This window comes from Cherax quadricarinatus, chromosome 21 (assembly GCF_038502225.1).
Source record: "Cherax quadricarinatus isolate ZL_2023a chromosome 21, ASM3850222v1, whole genome shotgun sequence".
Lineage (NCBI taxonomy): Eukaryota > Metazoa > Arthropoda > Malacostraca > Decapoda > Parastacidae > Cherax > Cherax quadricarinatus.
Window position 1 is genome coordinate 790,923 of NC_091312.1, and position 17,912 is coordinate 808,834.

Genomic DNA, 17,912 nt, shown 5'->3' on the forward strand with positions numbered 1-17,912 from the left:
TATATATATATATATATATATATATATATATATATATATATATATATATATATATATATATATATATAAACACTGATCTCTGGCTGAAGGAGACTCGAACCTGCAAACCTTGGAACAAGGTACGCAGTGCTATACCAAACTCACCACACTGGACCAATACCTTGGAGTCCAGCTTGCGCTAGACTTTGATCCAAGGCAGCCAGCTTTCAGGGAGAAGGCTTACAGCTTTTCATCTCATCCCCTGCATGCATCAGCCTTACTAGAGATTTTAACAATGCTGTAAGCCTTCTCCCTGAAAGCTGGCTGCCTTGGATAAAAGTCTAGCGCAAGCTGGACTCCAAGGTATTGGTCCAGTGTGGTGAGTTTGGTATAGCACTTCGTACCTTGTTCCAAGGTTCGCAGGTTCGAGTCTCCTTCAGCCATATATATATATATATATATATATATATATATATATATATATATATATATATATATATATATATTAAATATGAAGTAACTGATGTAAATGTATCCACATCAACGAGAGTGAAAAGAGGGAGAAAAGAGGTCATATCATGCTGGGCCATAAGCCATTAACAACTTTTTCTGGATAGTGGATTCCAATGCAGAGTTTTGTAGCTGCCGCAGCGCCTCGCCTCCTGCCTTGACACATAATATTCTGCTGGTAAACAAGACAATGTTTTGCTCACGCCCCGGGCAAGACGCTGCCGGATAGCGGAGTGCTTCATCTTCCCCCCAGGGTAGTCAGCTACGGGAAGAACTTCATGGGTGGAAGTAAAGAGCTGCAATACCCACAGCTACAACAACAACTTCGTGGTGGAACTAGACGAAGTGTCTGATCAGCTTTATGTGGGAGTGCGTGCAGCTAACCCCAACAGTCTAACAGGTCAGAAACACGGGGACGATGATCCGTTATACCGGCTTCAATTAACGTCCAGGTAAAATTACTAGAAATGGTAAAAGACACTCTCAGTGCGCACTGGAAGCATGGGACTCGAGCACAAATGAGAGCAGCAAGTAGAGATTCAAAATCTACTTAGTGGCATCTAATTCCATCCACATCCCTCACACAACCCAGGTCCTACGTTCAGGCTATAGAGAATACACACACAGAGGCTTGTAGACTGGAAAAAAAAGGGGGAAAGCAGAAGGCAAGAGAAGAATTTCTTGTAAACTAGAAGCAAGAGCAGACGAAGGGAGGAGCCGAAAATCCATTCCAGGTGGCTCTTAAATCTTATGAAATTTTAAGATGCAATATTCTCAGCATGGCAGGAAACAACCTGCCCTGTCCCACCGAACCTCGATCTTCCAGCCCTGCCCCACCCAGCCTCGATCTCCCAACACTGCCCCACCCAGCCTCGATCTCCCAGCCCTGCCCCACCCAGCCTCGATCTTCCAGCCCTGCCCCACCTAGCCTCGATCTCCCAACACTGCCCCACCCAGCCTCGATCTCCCAGCCCTGCCCCACCCAGCCTCGATCTCACAGCCCTGCCCCACCTAGCCTCGATCTCCCAACACTGCCCCACCCAGCCTCGATCTCTCAGCCCTGCCCCACCTAGCATCGATCTCCCAACACTGCCCCACCCAGCCTCGATCTCCCAGCCCTGCCCCCCCGAGCCTCGAGCTCCCAGTCCTGCCCCACCCAGCCTCGATCTGCCAGCCCTGCCCCACCTAGCCTCGATCTCCCAATACTGCCCCACCCAGCCTCGATCTCCCAGTCCTGCCCAACCCAGCCTTGATCTCCCAACACTGCCCCACCCAGCCTCAATCTCCCAACACTGCCCCACCCAGCCTCAATCTCCCAACACTGCCCCACCCAGCCTCGATCTCCCAATACTGCCCCACCCAGCCTCGATCTACCAATACTGCCCCACCCAGCCTCGATCTTCCAGCCCTGCCCCACCCAGCCTCGATCTCACAGCCCTGTCCCACTCAGCCTGGATCTCTCAGCCCTGCCTCAACTACCCCTCCCCCCCGTCACACTCTCTGACTGAAAAACAGCGACAAGGTATCTCATACCAGCACAACCTCTCATGCTACACGCACACACACACACACACATACACACACCCACACACACACACACACTAAAAGAGTAGAGAGAACTAAACTTGGCAACATTATAAGAGAAGCATAAAGTAAACACAATTAAGACATTTCAGAACTTCTAAAACTTCAAAACCGGATAAACTCTTTATCTAAACAAACAAAATGCAATATCGGTGTGAGTAAAGTTTAGCGGGAGTGTAAACAAGGTGGGTCGTTGTACGACTTACGCTCTCCAGCAGTACAAACATTAACCTTACGATATTTCATACAAACATTAAAATAGCACCTATTTCCTGTATAATTAGGAAAATTTGTGTGGTAGCAAAAGCAGCATAACACAGCACCTACTTCCAATAAATAGCACTTAAAGTAACATGTGTTTAAAGTAGTCCTTGATTTATGAGACCTCACAGTAGCTTAACACAAGACCAGTACACAGTTTTAAAGTTATCTACAATGTTTTTCAAGTTACGTTTAATATTTTTAAAGATATTTATATTATTATTATAATCAAAAAGAAGCGATAAGCCAAAAGATACTTATATGTTTTTAAAGATACTTGTTTTGCAAATATTGACAACGTAATTATTTTGGAGACGCGTTGAAGATTTTGTAGAGAAACAACCATTGTGAGGTAGTACTCGACCATGTGTGGTAGTACTCGACCATGTGTGGTAGTACTCGACCATGTGTGGTAGTACTCGACCATGTGTGGTAGTACTCGACCATGTGTGGTAGTACTCGACCATGTGTGGTAGTACTCGACCATGTGTGGTAGTACTCGACCATGTGTGGTAGTACTCGACCATGTGTGGTAGTACTCGACCATGTGTGGTAGTACTCGACCAGGTGTGGTAGTACTCGACCAAGTGTGGTAGTACTCGACCATGTGTGGTAGTACTCGACCATGTGAGGTAGTACTCGACCAAGTGTGGTAGTACTCGACCATGTGTGGTAGTACTCGACCATGTGTGGTAGTACTCGACCATGTGTGGTAGTACTCGACCATGTGTGGTAGTACTCGACCATGTGTGGTAGTACTCGACCATGTGTGGTAGTACTCGACAATGTGTGGTAGTACTCGACCATGTGTGGTAGTACTCGACCATGTGAGGTAGTACTCGACCAAGTGTGGTAGTACTCGACCATGTGTGGTAGTACTCGACCATGTGTGGTAGTACTCGACCATGTGTGGTAGTACTCGACCATGAGTGGTAGTACTCGACCATGTGTGGTAGTACTCGACCAGGTGTGGTAGTACTGGACCATGTGTGGTAGTACTCGACCATGTGTGGTAGTACTCGACCATGTGTGGTAGTACTCGATCATGTGTGGTAGTACTCGACCATGTGTGGTAGTACTCGACCATGTGTGGTAGTACTGGACCATGTGTGGTAGTACTCGACCATGTGTGGTAGTACTCGACCATGTGTGGTAGTACTCGACCATGTGTGGTAGTACTCGACCATGTGTGGTAGTACTCGACCATGTGTGGTAGTACTGGACCATGTGTGGTAGTACTCGACCATGTGTGGTAGTACTCGACCATGTGTGGTAGTACTCGACCATGTGTGGTAGTACTCGACCATGTGTGGTAGTACTCGACCATGTGTGGTAGTACTGGACCATGTGTGGTAGTACTCGACCATGTGTGGTAGTACTCGACCATGTGTGGTAGTACTCGACCATGTGTGGTAGTACTCGACCATGTGTGGTAGTACTCGACCATGTGTGGTAGTACTGGACCATGTGTGGTAGTACTCGACCATGTGTGGTAGTACTCGACCATGTGTGGTAGTACTCGACCATGTGTGGTAGTACTGGACCATGTGTGGTAGTACTGGACCATGTGTGGTAGTACTCGACCATGTGTGGTAGTACTCGACCATGTGTGGTAGTACTCGACCATGTGTGGTAGTACTCGACCATGTGTGGTAGTACTCGACCATGTGTGGTAGTACTCGACCATGTGTGGTAGTACTTGACCATGTGTGGTAGTACTGGACCATGTGTGGTAGTACTCGACCATGTGTGGTAGTACTCGACCATGTGTGGTAGTACTCGACCATGTGTGGTAGTACTCGACCATGTGTGGTAGTACTCGACCATGTGTGGTAGTACTCGACCATGTGTGGTAGTACTCGACCATGTGTGGTAGTACTCGACCATGTGTGGTAGTACTCGACCTTGCGTTGTAGTACTCGACCACGTGTGGTAGTACTCGACCATGTGTGGTAGTACTCGACCATGTGTGGTAGTACTCGACCACGTGTGGTAGTACTCGACCACGTGTGGTAGTACTCGACCACGTGTGGTAGTACTCGACCATGTGTGGTAGTACTCGACCATGTGTGGTAGTACTCGACCATGTGTGGTAGTACTCGACCACGTGTGGTAGTACTCGACCATGTGTGGTAGTACTCGACCATGTGTGGTAGTACTCGACCATGTGTGGTAGTACTCGACCATGTGTGGTAGTACTCGACCATGTGTGGTAGTACTCGACCACGTGTGGTAGTACTCGACCATGTGTGGTAGTACTCGACCATGTGTGGTAGTACTCGACCATGTGTGGTAGTACTCGACCATGTGTGGTAGTACTCGACCATGCGTGGTAGTACTCGACCATGTGTGGTAGTACTCGACCATGTGTGGTAGTACTCGACCATGTGTGGTAGTACTCGACCATGTGTGGTAGTACTCGACCACGTGTGGTAGTACTCGACCATGTGTGGTAGTACTCGACCATGTGTGGTAGTACTCGACCATGTGTGGTAGTACTCGACCATGTGTGGTAGTACTCGACCATGTGTGGTAGTACTCGACCATGTGTGGTAGTACTCGACCACGTGTGGTAGTACTCGACCATGTGTGGTAGTACTCGACCACGTGTGGTAGTACTCGACCATGTGTGGTAGTACTCGACCATGTGTGGTAGTACTCGACCACGTGTGGTAGTACTCGACCATGTGTGGTAGTACTCGACCATGTGTGGTAGTACTCGACCACGTGTGGTAGTACTCGACCACGTGTGGTAGTACTCGACCATGTGTGGTAGTACTCGAAAACGTGTGGTAGTACTCGACCATGTGTGGTAGTACTCGACCATGTGGGGTAGTGCTCGACGATGTGTGGTAGTACTCGACCATGTGGGGTAGTACTCGACCACGTGTGGTAGTACTCGACCATGTGGGGTAGTACTCGACCATGTGGGGTAGTACTCGACCATGTGAGGTAGTACTCGACCATGTGAGATAGTACTCGACCATGTGAGGTAGTACTCGACCATGTGGGGTAGGATTCGACCACGTGGGTAGTACTCCAACATGTGGGTAGTACTCGACCATGTGGGGGTAGTACTTGAAGATGTGTGGGTAGTACTCGACCATGTGGGGCTACTTCTCGACCATTTGGGTAGTACTCGACCATGCGGGGTAGTACTCGACCATGTGGAATAGTACTCGACCATGTGAGGTAGTACTCGACCATGTGGGGTAGGATTCGACCATGTGGGTAGTACTCCAACATGTGGGTAGTACTCGACCATGTGGGAGTAGTACTTGAAGATGTGGGGGTAGTACTCGACCCTGTAGGGTAGTACTTGACCATGTGGGGGTAGTACTCGACCATGTGGGGGTAGCACTCAACCATGTGGGTTAGCACTCGACCATGTGTCGGTAGTACTCGACCATGTGGTGTAGTACTCGACCATGCGGGTAGTACTCGACCATGAGGGGTAGTGCTCGGCTATGTGGGGTAGTATTCGACCACGTGAGCAGTACTCGACCATATCGGGGTATTAATCCACCATGCTGGGTAGCACTCTACTATGTGGGCAGTACACGACCATATGAGTAGTATTCCACCATGTGGGGTAGTACTCCACCATGTTGGGAGTACTTGACCATGTCGGTTAGTGCTCGAGTACATGTGTAGTACCCCACCAGACAGGACGGGGCCTCAAGAGAAACGTTTATGATAATAAGCCATCACACTTAACTCTATGGTAGAGTGGCAGTGGCACTCAGACAGAATGATTCTTCTCGGCAGCCAGCCAGATAAGAGCTTCAATGGCAGCCAGTCAGTATATACCTTCTGCAGCAGCCAGTCAGTATATAACTTCTGCAGCAGCCAGTCAGTATATACCTTCTGCAGCAGCCAGTCAGTATATACCTTCTGCAGCAGCCAGTCAGTATATAACTACTGCAGCAGCCAGTCAGTATATAACTTCTGCAGCAGCCAGTCAGTATATAACTTCTGCGGCAGCCAGTCAGTATATAACTTCTGCAGCAGCCAGTCAGTGTATAACTTCTGCAGCAGCCAGTCAGTATATAACTTCTGCAGCAGCCAGTCAGTATATAACTTCTGCAGCAGCCAGTCAGTATATAACTTCTGCAGCAGCCAGTCAGTGTATAACTTCTGCGGCAGCCAGTCAGTATATAACTTCTGCGGCAGCCAGTCAGTATATAACTTCTGCAGCAGCCAGTCGGTATATAACTTCTGCAGCAGCCAGTCAGTATAAAACTTCTGCAGCAGCCAGTCAGTATATAACTTCTGCAGCAGCCAGTCAGTATATAACTTCTGCAGCAGCCAGTCAGTATATAACTTTTGCAGCAGCCAGTCAGTATATAACTTCTGCAGCAGCCAGTCAGTATATACCTTCTGCAGCAGCCAGTCAGAATATAACTTCTGCAGCAGCCAGTCAGTATATAACTTCTGCAGCAGCCAGTCAGTATATAACTTCTGCAGCAGCCAGTCAGTATATAACTTCTGCGGCAGCCAGTCAGTATATAACTTCTGCAGCAGCCAGTCAGTATATAACTTCTGCAGCAGCCAGTCAGTATACAACTTCTGCAGCAGCCAGTCAGAATATAACTTCTGCAGCAGCCAGTCAGTATATAACTTCTGCGGCAGCCAGTCAGTATATAACTTCTGCAGCAGCCAGTCAGTATATAACTTCTGCAGCAGCCAGTCAGTATATAACTTCTGCGGCAGCCAGTCAGTATTTAACTACTGCAGCAGCCAGTCAGTACATAACTTCTGCAGCAGCCAGTCAGTATATAACTTCTGCAGCAGCCAGTCAGTTTATAACTTCTGTGGCAGCCAGTCAGTATATAACTTCTGCAGCAGCCAGTCAGTATATAACTTCTGAAGCAGCCAGTCAGTATATAACTTCTGCAGCAGCCAGTCAGTATATAACTTCTGAAGCAGCCAGTCAGTATATAACTTCTGAAGCAGCCAGTCAGTATATAACTTCTGCGGCAGCCAGTCAGTATATAACTTCTGCAGTAGCCAGTCAGTATATAACTTCTGCAGCAGCCAGTCAGTATATAACTTCTGCAGCAGCCAGTCAGTATATACCTTCAGTGGCAGCCAGTCAGTATATAACTTCTGCAGCAGCCAGTTAGTATATAACTTCTGCAGCAGCCAGTCAGTATATAACTTCTGCGGCAGCCAGTCAGTATATAACTTCTGCGGCAACCAGTCAGTATATAACTTCTGCAGCAGCCAGTCAGTATATAACTTCTGCAGCAGCCAGTCAGTGTATAACTTCTGCAGCAGCCAATCAGTACATAACTTCTGCAGCAGCCAGTCAGTATATACCTTCAGTGGCAGCCAGTCAGTATATAACTTCTGCAGCAGCCAGTCAGTATATAACTTCTGCAGCAGCCAGTCAGTATATAACTTCTGCAGCAGCCAGTCAGTACATAACTTCTGAAGCAGCCAGTCAGTATATAACTTCTGCAGCAGCCAGTCAGTATATAACTTCTGAAGCAGCCAGTCAGTATATAACTTCTGCGTCAGCCAGTCAGTATATAACTTCTGCAGCAGCCAGACAGTATATAACTTCTGCGGAAGCCAGTCAGTATATACCTTCTGCAGCAGCCAGTCAGTATATAACTTCTGCAGCAGCCAGTCAGTATATAACTTCTGCAGCAGCCAGTCAGTATATAACTTCTGCGGCAGCCAGTCACTATATAACTTCTGCAGCAGCCAGTCAGTATATACCTTCTGCAGCAGCCAGTCAGTATATAACTTTTGCAGCAGCCAGTCAGTATATAACTTCTGCAGCAGCCAGTCAGTATATAACTTCTGCGGCAGCCAGTCAGTATATAACTTCTGCAGCAGCCAGTCAGTATATAACTTCTGCGGCAGCCAGTCAGTATATAACTTCTGCAGCAGCCAGTCAGTATATAACTTCTGCAGCAGCCAGTCAGTATATAACTTTTGCAGCAGCCAGTCAGTATATAACTTCTGCAGCCGCCAGTCAGTATATAACTTCTGCAGCAGCCAATCAGTACATAACTTCTGCGGCAGCCAGTCAGTATATAACTTCTGCGGCAGTCAGTATAGAGCCCCACTGAGCAGCCAAAAGAGAGCTTGAGTGACAGAGCCTCACTTGCAGTCAGTCAGATTAGAGCAACATGTGCACGTACGTGGTTGTGCGCTTCAAAGTGGTGCACACCGTGATCGGCAGCTGGATCAAAGATTAGGATGTTGTTCCTGGGAGTAAGAAGGAGAAGAGGGGAATATCCTGGAGCTCCTGATGACGCACGAGAATCCGAAAGATCTAAAGCTAATTATTTCCATCCCCATGTGGCTTGTTCTGTATATATATTTAATATAACATATATATATATATATATATATATATATATATATATATATATATATATATATATATACAACAATGCGACTAGCGAAGGACTCTAACCCATGTCATTTTGGTCCACCTCAAGGTGAGCTAAAATCACGTGACACTCTAACCCACAGGACCACCAAATCCTACAAGAATCAAGCACCAAGCAGAGATAGATGTTTTACCTTGATCCAAGGACATACGGTGGTGTGGGTGCCTCTGAGCTGATTTCGACATGGGTTCGAGTCCTTGGCTAGTCGCATTGTTGTTATTGATTAAATATCACTCGTCCGTTGTTGCAATCATATATATATATATATTTATACATACTTACAAAGACACACGGGAGGTATAACTACTGATGATGGAGACACAACAATCACCACCACCCATTTCCCATTACCACCACACGACCATCACCACCAAAATACACCATCACTAACACTAATTCCCACCACCACACCACCACCACCACCACCACACCTCTCCGTGGAGGCTGGGACAGACCAAAGTTAATCACACATGGCAGTCTCTTTCTTCTTCACCTCCCAGCAAAATTCTTTTAACTTGCGAGAGAAGTGCGGGAATGTGTTGAGTGATGACATAATTCCTCAAGGCCCATCTGCTCCTTTCACTAATCCTTTTAAAACTACACTTTAATGTATTGTGGCAATAAGTCATCCACCGCAGGAGCTCTCATCAAGGAACCATTTATCAAGCATCGACCGAGAGATTTCTGCCATCCTGAGGATCATCATCAACATCAGCGATTATAGCAGCACAATTTAAATTATAAGAGCACATCTTAAATTATAGTAACACACCTTAAATTATAGCAGCACATCTTAAATTACAGCAGCACATCTTAAATTATAGCAGCACATCTTAAATTATAGCAGCACATCTTAAATTATAGCAGCACATCTTAAATTATAGCAGCACATCTTAAATTACAGCAGCACATCTTAAATTATAGCAGCACATCTTAAATTATAGCAGTACATCTTAAATTATAGCAGCACATCTTAAATTATAGCAGTACATCTTAAATTATAGCAGCACATCTTAAATTATAGCAGTACATCTTAAATTATAGCAGCACATCTTAAATTATAGCAGCACATCTTAAATTATAGCAGCACATCTTAAATTATAGCAGCACATCTTAAATTATAGCAGTACATCTTAAATTATAGCAGCACATCTTAAATTATAGCAGTACATCTTGCTATATTTAAGGAAACTTTTCTCCAGGCTGATTACATCTGCAGTTTCAAATCAATTATTTATTTCTTGCAGCTTTTGACAAAAGATGAGTGTGACTTTCATTTCGATGCTGTTAGTTACATTAAAGTCTGTCGACTATATGAGGGTCGTCAAGGCTGCACATCGCCTGTACACCACCAGTCAAGATTGCTTTAAATCCTAACGTAATGATTAAAGTCAACTGTCAGTGTGTTATATGAATGACTCGCGAGAACAAGTCACGTTATGAACCGAGGATGTCAACATGGAGACAGCAACACGGTGTGGAAAGAGGCTGTATATTTTAATCAAAGTCTGAGATTGTGTTGTCACTAAATCTCTGTGCTTCACATGTGAAGTATTACGTCAACTTTAATTTAAATATTAAGTCTACTGACCAAAACATTATAGCGGTACATCAGGGGGCCTCCGCACTAGCTCACTATTTTAACTATTAGCACGGGACGGTCGTTTTGGGAGGCACGGTAGACAATGTATATCTCCAATGGAAAGTAGAGACAGCAATAAGTTTACCTTTGATATACTTTTCATGGGTTTCCAGAGTTTTGCTACTCTCGCAGCCAGGCCTTGGACCAGGATTGCTTGGTCAACCAGGTTGTTGCTGCTGGCGGCTCAATGACCCACATACCCATCACAGCTTGGTTACTAGGAGCACTAACAGCACCTGACACTCCCGAGCGTCACTTGGCGACAACAGTCAACAGGGGCAGAGGTGACTTACCCTCACCACCTACTTCAGAGCCACAGCTTCCCCTACTCCAGCAGCGTCTCTCAGAAGTTGCCAGGGAAAAAAACAGACATAAAGTTTACGTACAAAAATTCCCCTCGAAGTTTCTGCATTTATTAAAGTTGTCGAAAAGACGCTACAAGAAAAGTATTGCGTTACCGACATTTACTGGCAGCCAGGGAAAGATCTCACACACACACGCGCACACACACACGAACACACATATACACACACACAGTCTAGGGGGCCAGAGACTACAAACCTCACTCAAGGAAAAAGATCTTGGAGTGAGTATAACACCAGGCACATCTCCTGAAGCGCACATCAACCAAATAACTGCTGCAGCATATGGGCGCCTAGCAAACCTCAGAACAGCATTCCGACATCTTAATAAGGAATCGTTCAGGACCCTGTACACCGTGTACGTTAGGCCCATATTGGAGTATGCGGCACCAGTTTGGAACCCACACCTAGCCAAGCACGTAAAGAAACTAGAGAAAGTGCAAAGGTTTGCAACAAGACTAGTCCCAGAGCTAAGAGGTATGTCCTACGAGGAGAGGTTAAGGGAAATCAACCTGACGACACTGGAGGACAGGAGAGATATTGAGAGGAATTGACAAGGTGGACAAAGACAGGATGTTCCAGAGATGGGACACAGCAACACGGGGACACAGTTGGAAGTTGAAGACACAGATGAATCACAGGGATGTTAGGAAGTATTTCTTCAGCCACAGAGTAGTCAGGAAGTGGAATAGTTTGGGAAGCGATGTAGTGGAGGCAGGATCCATACATAGGTTTAAGCAGAGGTATGATAAAGCTCACAGTTCAGGGAGAGTGACCTAGTAGCGATCAGTGAAGAGGCGGGGCCAGGAGGTTGGACTCGACCCCTACAACCACAACTAGATGAGTACACACACACGCGCGCGCGAGCGCACACACACACACACACACGCGCGCACACACACACACACACACACACACACACGCGCGCACACACACACACACACACATATACACATACACACACACATACACATACACAAATACATACACACGCAAATACGCATACAAATATACATACACACACACACACACACACATTAAAAAAACTTTGACATTTGGTTTATTCCTGTTGTAGGTCCAGGATAAGATAAAACACTGTAAGAGTGAGCAACTTAACACAATATTTCTCTCAAGATCTTTCAGGGATACAAGTTGTTAGTGCCAGCATGTTGTACCTGCTACACCACTAACACAGGTCTTGTAGCTGCTACACCACTAACACAGGTCTTGTAGCTGCTACACCACTAACACAGGTCTTGTAGCTGCTACACCACTAACACAGGTCTTGTAGCTGCTACACCACTAACACAGGTCTTGTAGCTGCTACACCACTAACATAGGTCTTGCAGCTGCTACACCACTAACACAGGTCTCGTAGCTGCTACACCACTAACACAGGTCTCGTAGCTGCTACACCACTAACACAGGTCTCGTAGCTGCTACACCACTAACACAGGTCTCGTAGCTGCTACACCACTAACACAGGTCTTGTAGCTGCTACACCACTAACACAGGTCTCGTAGCTGCTACACCACTAACACAGGTCTCGTAGCTGCTACACCACTAACACAGGTCTCGTAGCTGCTACACCACTAACACAGGTCTCGTAGCTGCTACACCACTAACACAGGTCTCGTAGTTGCTACACCACTAACATAGGTCTCGTAGCTGCTGCACCACTAACACAGGTCTTGTAGCTGCTACACCACTAACACAGGTCTCGTAGCTGCTACACCACTAACACAGGTCTCGTAGCTGCTACACCACTAACACAGGTCTCGTAGCTGCTACACCACTAACACAGGTCTCGTAGCTGCTACACCACTAACACAGGTCTCGTAGTTGCTACACCACTAACACAGGTCTCGTAGGTGCTACAAAACAGTACATTAAAGCATGGCTACAAGTGCTAACACATACCCACACAATATCACTCAGTCAAACACACGTATCACAAAAACTTATTAGTAGGTATGTGTAAAATTGAATAAAGTTTGGTGTTCCATCGTACGGTCATCTGTTAATAAAAGTTCCTCTACTCTTTCTCGACGGTATGTTTTACTTATATAATTATATAATAAAGTATTAAATACTTGGCTTAAGTCGAAGCAAGACGAATAAACATTAGAGTGTATGGGGACTCGAACCGTGGTCCTGGCACGCAGAGGGTCCAACGCTGTACCACGAAGCTTATAAATAGGTTCATTTTACAGACAGTAATTCTGCGACTTCTCCGTAAAATCTTCGTATTTTGTAAGCTTCGTCCATACTGTAAGCAGCACCTAGTCTTCCGTTACTTCACAGACAGTAATATATTACGACTTGTCTAGAACTTACGAAACACGATACTCACCTAAGAAAAAAAAAAGACAGGAACAGCGGGCAGATAAATCTTCAGTTTCATAACAGAGTCAAAATTCTGAAGCCAGCGTAAACGACTATATATCAAGAGTGATCAACCCAGTTCTCTCTCCCTTACCCTTCTATCAACCCCAAAGAGAGACGCCCAGACATGCATCGTCAATTGTCAACTCTTCTATAACCTATACGAAATCAGCAACTATAGTGGACACAGATTTTTTTAATATTTTGCCCTGAGTTTATTGAAGGGCGCCCCTCATCCTGTGAGTGGACATACCGCCATAACAGCGCTACATATCACGACAAATAGCTGATACACCATTCCCAATATCAATACAAGAGCAGAGGCACAGAGTACGACCACACATTGCACGTCCATGCAGGGCCGCAGTGTACGGCTAGACAACAAAGGGTCACAGTCAGCGACGACACAACACGGGGATACAATCAACGACCACAACACAGGGCCAGAGTCAACAACCACACAACACAGGGCCAGAGTCAACAACCACACAACACGGGCCAGAGTCAACAACCACACAACACGGGGCCAGAGTCAACAACCACACAACACAGGGCCAGAGTCAACAACCACACAACACAAGGCCAGAGTCAACAACCACACAACACAGGGCCAGAGTCAACAACCACACAACACAGGGCCAGAGTCAACAACCACACAACACAGGGCCAGAGTCAACAACCACACAACACAGGGCCAGAGTCATCAACCACACAACACAGGGCCAGAGTCAACAACCACACAACACAGGGCAACAGGCGAGAAAGATACATGATAATATACACTTGGAAAACCCTAGACTCTAGAGGGATTAATACCAATCCTGCACACGAAAATCACTCCCTACGAAAGCAGAAGACTCGGCAAGAGATGCAACATTACTCCAATGAAAAGCAGGGGCTCCACGAGTACAGTAAAAGACAACACAAGTGTCAGGAGTACAAGACTGTTCAACTGACTCCAAGAATACATAAGGGGGATTATCAATAGACCCCTGGCTGTCTTCAAGAAGGCGCTGGATAGGCACCTAACGACAGTACCTGATTAGCCGGGATGTGGTTCTTACGTCGGTTTACGTGCGGCCAGCAGAAACAGCCTGGTTAATCAGACCCTCATCCACCACGAGGCCTAGTCTCAGACCGGGCCACGGGGGCGTTGACACTCGAAACTTTCTCCAAGTACACACAACCCAGGGTCATAGTCAACTACCACAACACAGGGTCAGGGTCAACTACCACACGACCAAGGGTCACAGTCAACTACCACACAACCCAGGGTCACAGTCAACTACCACAACACAGGGTCAGAGTCAACTACCACACAACCCAGGGTCACAGTCAACTACCACAACACAGGGTCAGGGTCAACTACCACACAACCCAGGGTCACAGTCAACTACCACAACACAGGGTCAGGGTCAACTACCACACAACCCAGGGTCACAGTCAACTACCACACAACCCAGGGTCACAGTCAACTACCACAACACAGGGTCAGAGTCAACTACCACAGAACCCAGGGTCACAGTCAACGACCACACAACAGAGGGTCACAGTAAACTACCACACAACACAGGGTCACAGTCAACGACCACACAACCTAGTGTCACAGTCAACTACCACGCAACCCAGGGTCACAGTCAACGACCACACAACCCAGGGTCACAGTCAACTACCACGCAACACAGGGTCACAGTCAACTACCACAACACAGGGTCAGGGTCAACTACCACACAACCCAGGGTCACAGTCAACTACCACACAACCCAGGGTCACAGTCAACTACCACACAACCCAGGGTCACAGTCAACTACCACAACACAGGGTCACAGTCAACTACCACACAACCCAGGGTCACAGTCAACTACCACACAACACAGGGTCACAGTCAACTACCACAACGCAGGGTCAGGGTCAACACAGGGTTAGGGTCAACTACCACACAACCCAGGGTCACAGTCAACTACCACACAACCCAGGGTCACAGTCAACTACCACACAACACAGGGTCACAATCAACTACCACACAACACAGAGTCACAACTACCACACAATACAGGGTCACAACTACCACACAAGGTCACAACCAACTACCACACAACACAGGGTCACAGCCAACTACCACACAACACAAGGTCACAACCAACTACCACACAACACAGGGTCACAACTACCACACAACACAGGGTCACAACTACCATACAACACAGGGTCACAACTACCACACAAGGTCACAACCAACTACCACACAACACAAGGTCACAACCAACTACCACACAACACAGGGTCACAACTACCACACAACACAGGGTCACAACTACCACACAACACAGGGTCACAACTACCACACAACACAGGGTCACAACTACCACACAAGGTCACAACCAACTACCATACAACACAAGGTCACAACCAACTACCACACAACACAGGGTCACAACTACCACACAACACAGGGTCACAACTACCACACAACACAGGGTCACAACTACCACACAACACAGGGTCACAACTACCACACAACACAGGGTCACAACTACCACACAAGGTCACAACCAACTACCATACAACACAAGGTCACAACCAACTACCACACAACACAGGGTCACAACTACCACACAACACAGGGTCACAACTACCACACAACACAGAGTCACACAAATAGCTTCTGGTACTCAACACATTTGTATATAAAGACTGCATATTAAAAATACATCTTTACCTCAGTAAGTTTTCTAGCCTGGAGTCACTAGTTTGAAGTCCAGTTATATTTGCATTTGAGAGAGTTAGAATTACCATAACACTGAAAACGTATATATGAAGTCATTAGAAGCTGCTCACAATACCATCAACACAAGCCGGCAACACCAGGCATCAACACACGCTGACCACACAGGCATCAACACAAGCTGGCTACACAGGTATCAACACACGCTGACCACACAGGCATCAACGCAAGCTGGCTACACAGGTATCAACACACGCTGACCACACAGGCATCAACACAAGCTGGCTACACAGGTATCAACACACGCTGACCACACAGGCATCAACGCAAGCTGGCTACACAGGTATCAACACACGCTGACCACACAGGCATCAACACAAGCTGGCTACACAGGTATCAACACACGCTGACCACACAGGCATCAACACAAGCTGGCTACACAGGTATCAACACACGCTGACCACACAGGCATCAACACAAGCTGGCTACACAGGTATCAACACACGCTGACCACACAGGCATCAACAAGCTGGCCACACAGGTATCAACACAAGCTGCTTAATCAGCCAACACAGGCTAGCCACACAGGCATCAACACCACAACTAGGTGAGTACAAGTTTGCAACACACGCATCAACACAAGCCAGCCACACAGGTATCAACACAAACTGCTCACACAGGCATCAACACAAGCTGCTCACACAGGCATCACCACAAACTTCCCAGACAGCCATCAACACAGTCATAAACACAGGTACCAACACAGTCATCAACACAGGCATCAGTCACAGTCATCGGGAGCATTATATACCCCTGATAAGGTCACTTCCCCGTTGTTACCAGCGGGATCAGTCCCTTGAGGTCCGCCTATTCCAATCTTCTGCCAGGGTTAACTACCCAAACGCTAGTTAACGAGCCTTACTAACGAGACTTCTTGTCGGCGATGCACCAGGACTGTGCCAAACTGCGTTTACTCCCGCTAACTTCTCGACAAGATCACCTTAACGTGGTCAAGATCAATTTAACGTGAAAATGTAATTGACAACATTAATTAATAGCGTTTTGACATTTAACATCTCAATACAATGTAACGTCTGTGTTTGCTCCTGGCAAGCCTAGAACAATTCCAACAAGCTTAGTCTCCTAGCAATACTAGCTGGTGCACTCTGGTTCTCAAGCGATGCTTTCCAGCAGTCAACACAAGGAAGGAACGTGTTACTGACTCAACACTTGTGGACAACTACCAGCATCATGACATAACGCTTGTGGACAACTACCAGTGTCATGACATAACGCTTGTAGACAACTACCAGTTTCACGGCACAACACTTGTGGACAACTACCAGTGTCACGACACAACACTTGTGGACAACTACCAGTGTCACGACACAATACTTGTAGACAACAACCAGTGTCACGACACAACACTTGTGGACAACTACCAGTGTCACGACACAACACTTGTGGACAACTACCAGTGTCACGACACAACACTTGTGGACAACTACCAGTGTCACGACACAAAACTTGTAGACAACTACCAACATCACAACACCAACCATTACCTACATCCTCTATATCTGGCTACTATAACAGCAAAAGCCTTGAAGAATCATATCTGTCTATGAGAGGCGGTAGTTATGATGGTGGTGGTTGGTTCGTTAGTTAATTGGGCTTAAAGCCTATCGACTATGCAAAGGGTCATTAAGGCTGCATATTACTTGTGCACCATCAATCAAGTTTGGTTTAAACCCTCAAACAGGAATTAAAGTCAACTCTCAGGGTTTATACTTCTCTCGGTGTGGTAAGGTACCAAAATGGCGGTGTGAATGATGGTTAAGGGTTATAAGATGAAATGGGTGAAGGTAATGATGGTCACGGGATGGCGGTAATGACGGCTGATAATAAGTAATAGAGTTTTTTAAGGCGGTGGAAATGATGCCGAGTGTGTGGTATTGATGTAAGTGTTGTTGATCCTGTTAGAGGTGACGTTGATGGTTCATTAACATCACTGAATCACAAAGGAAAACAAAAACATTGAAATCACGCTAAAG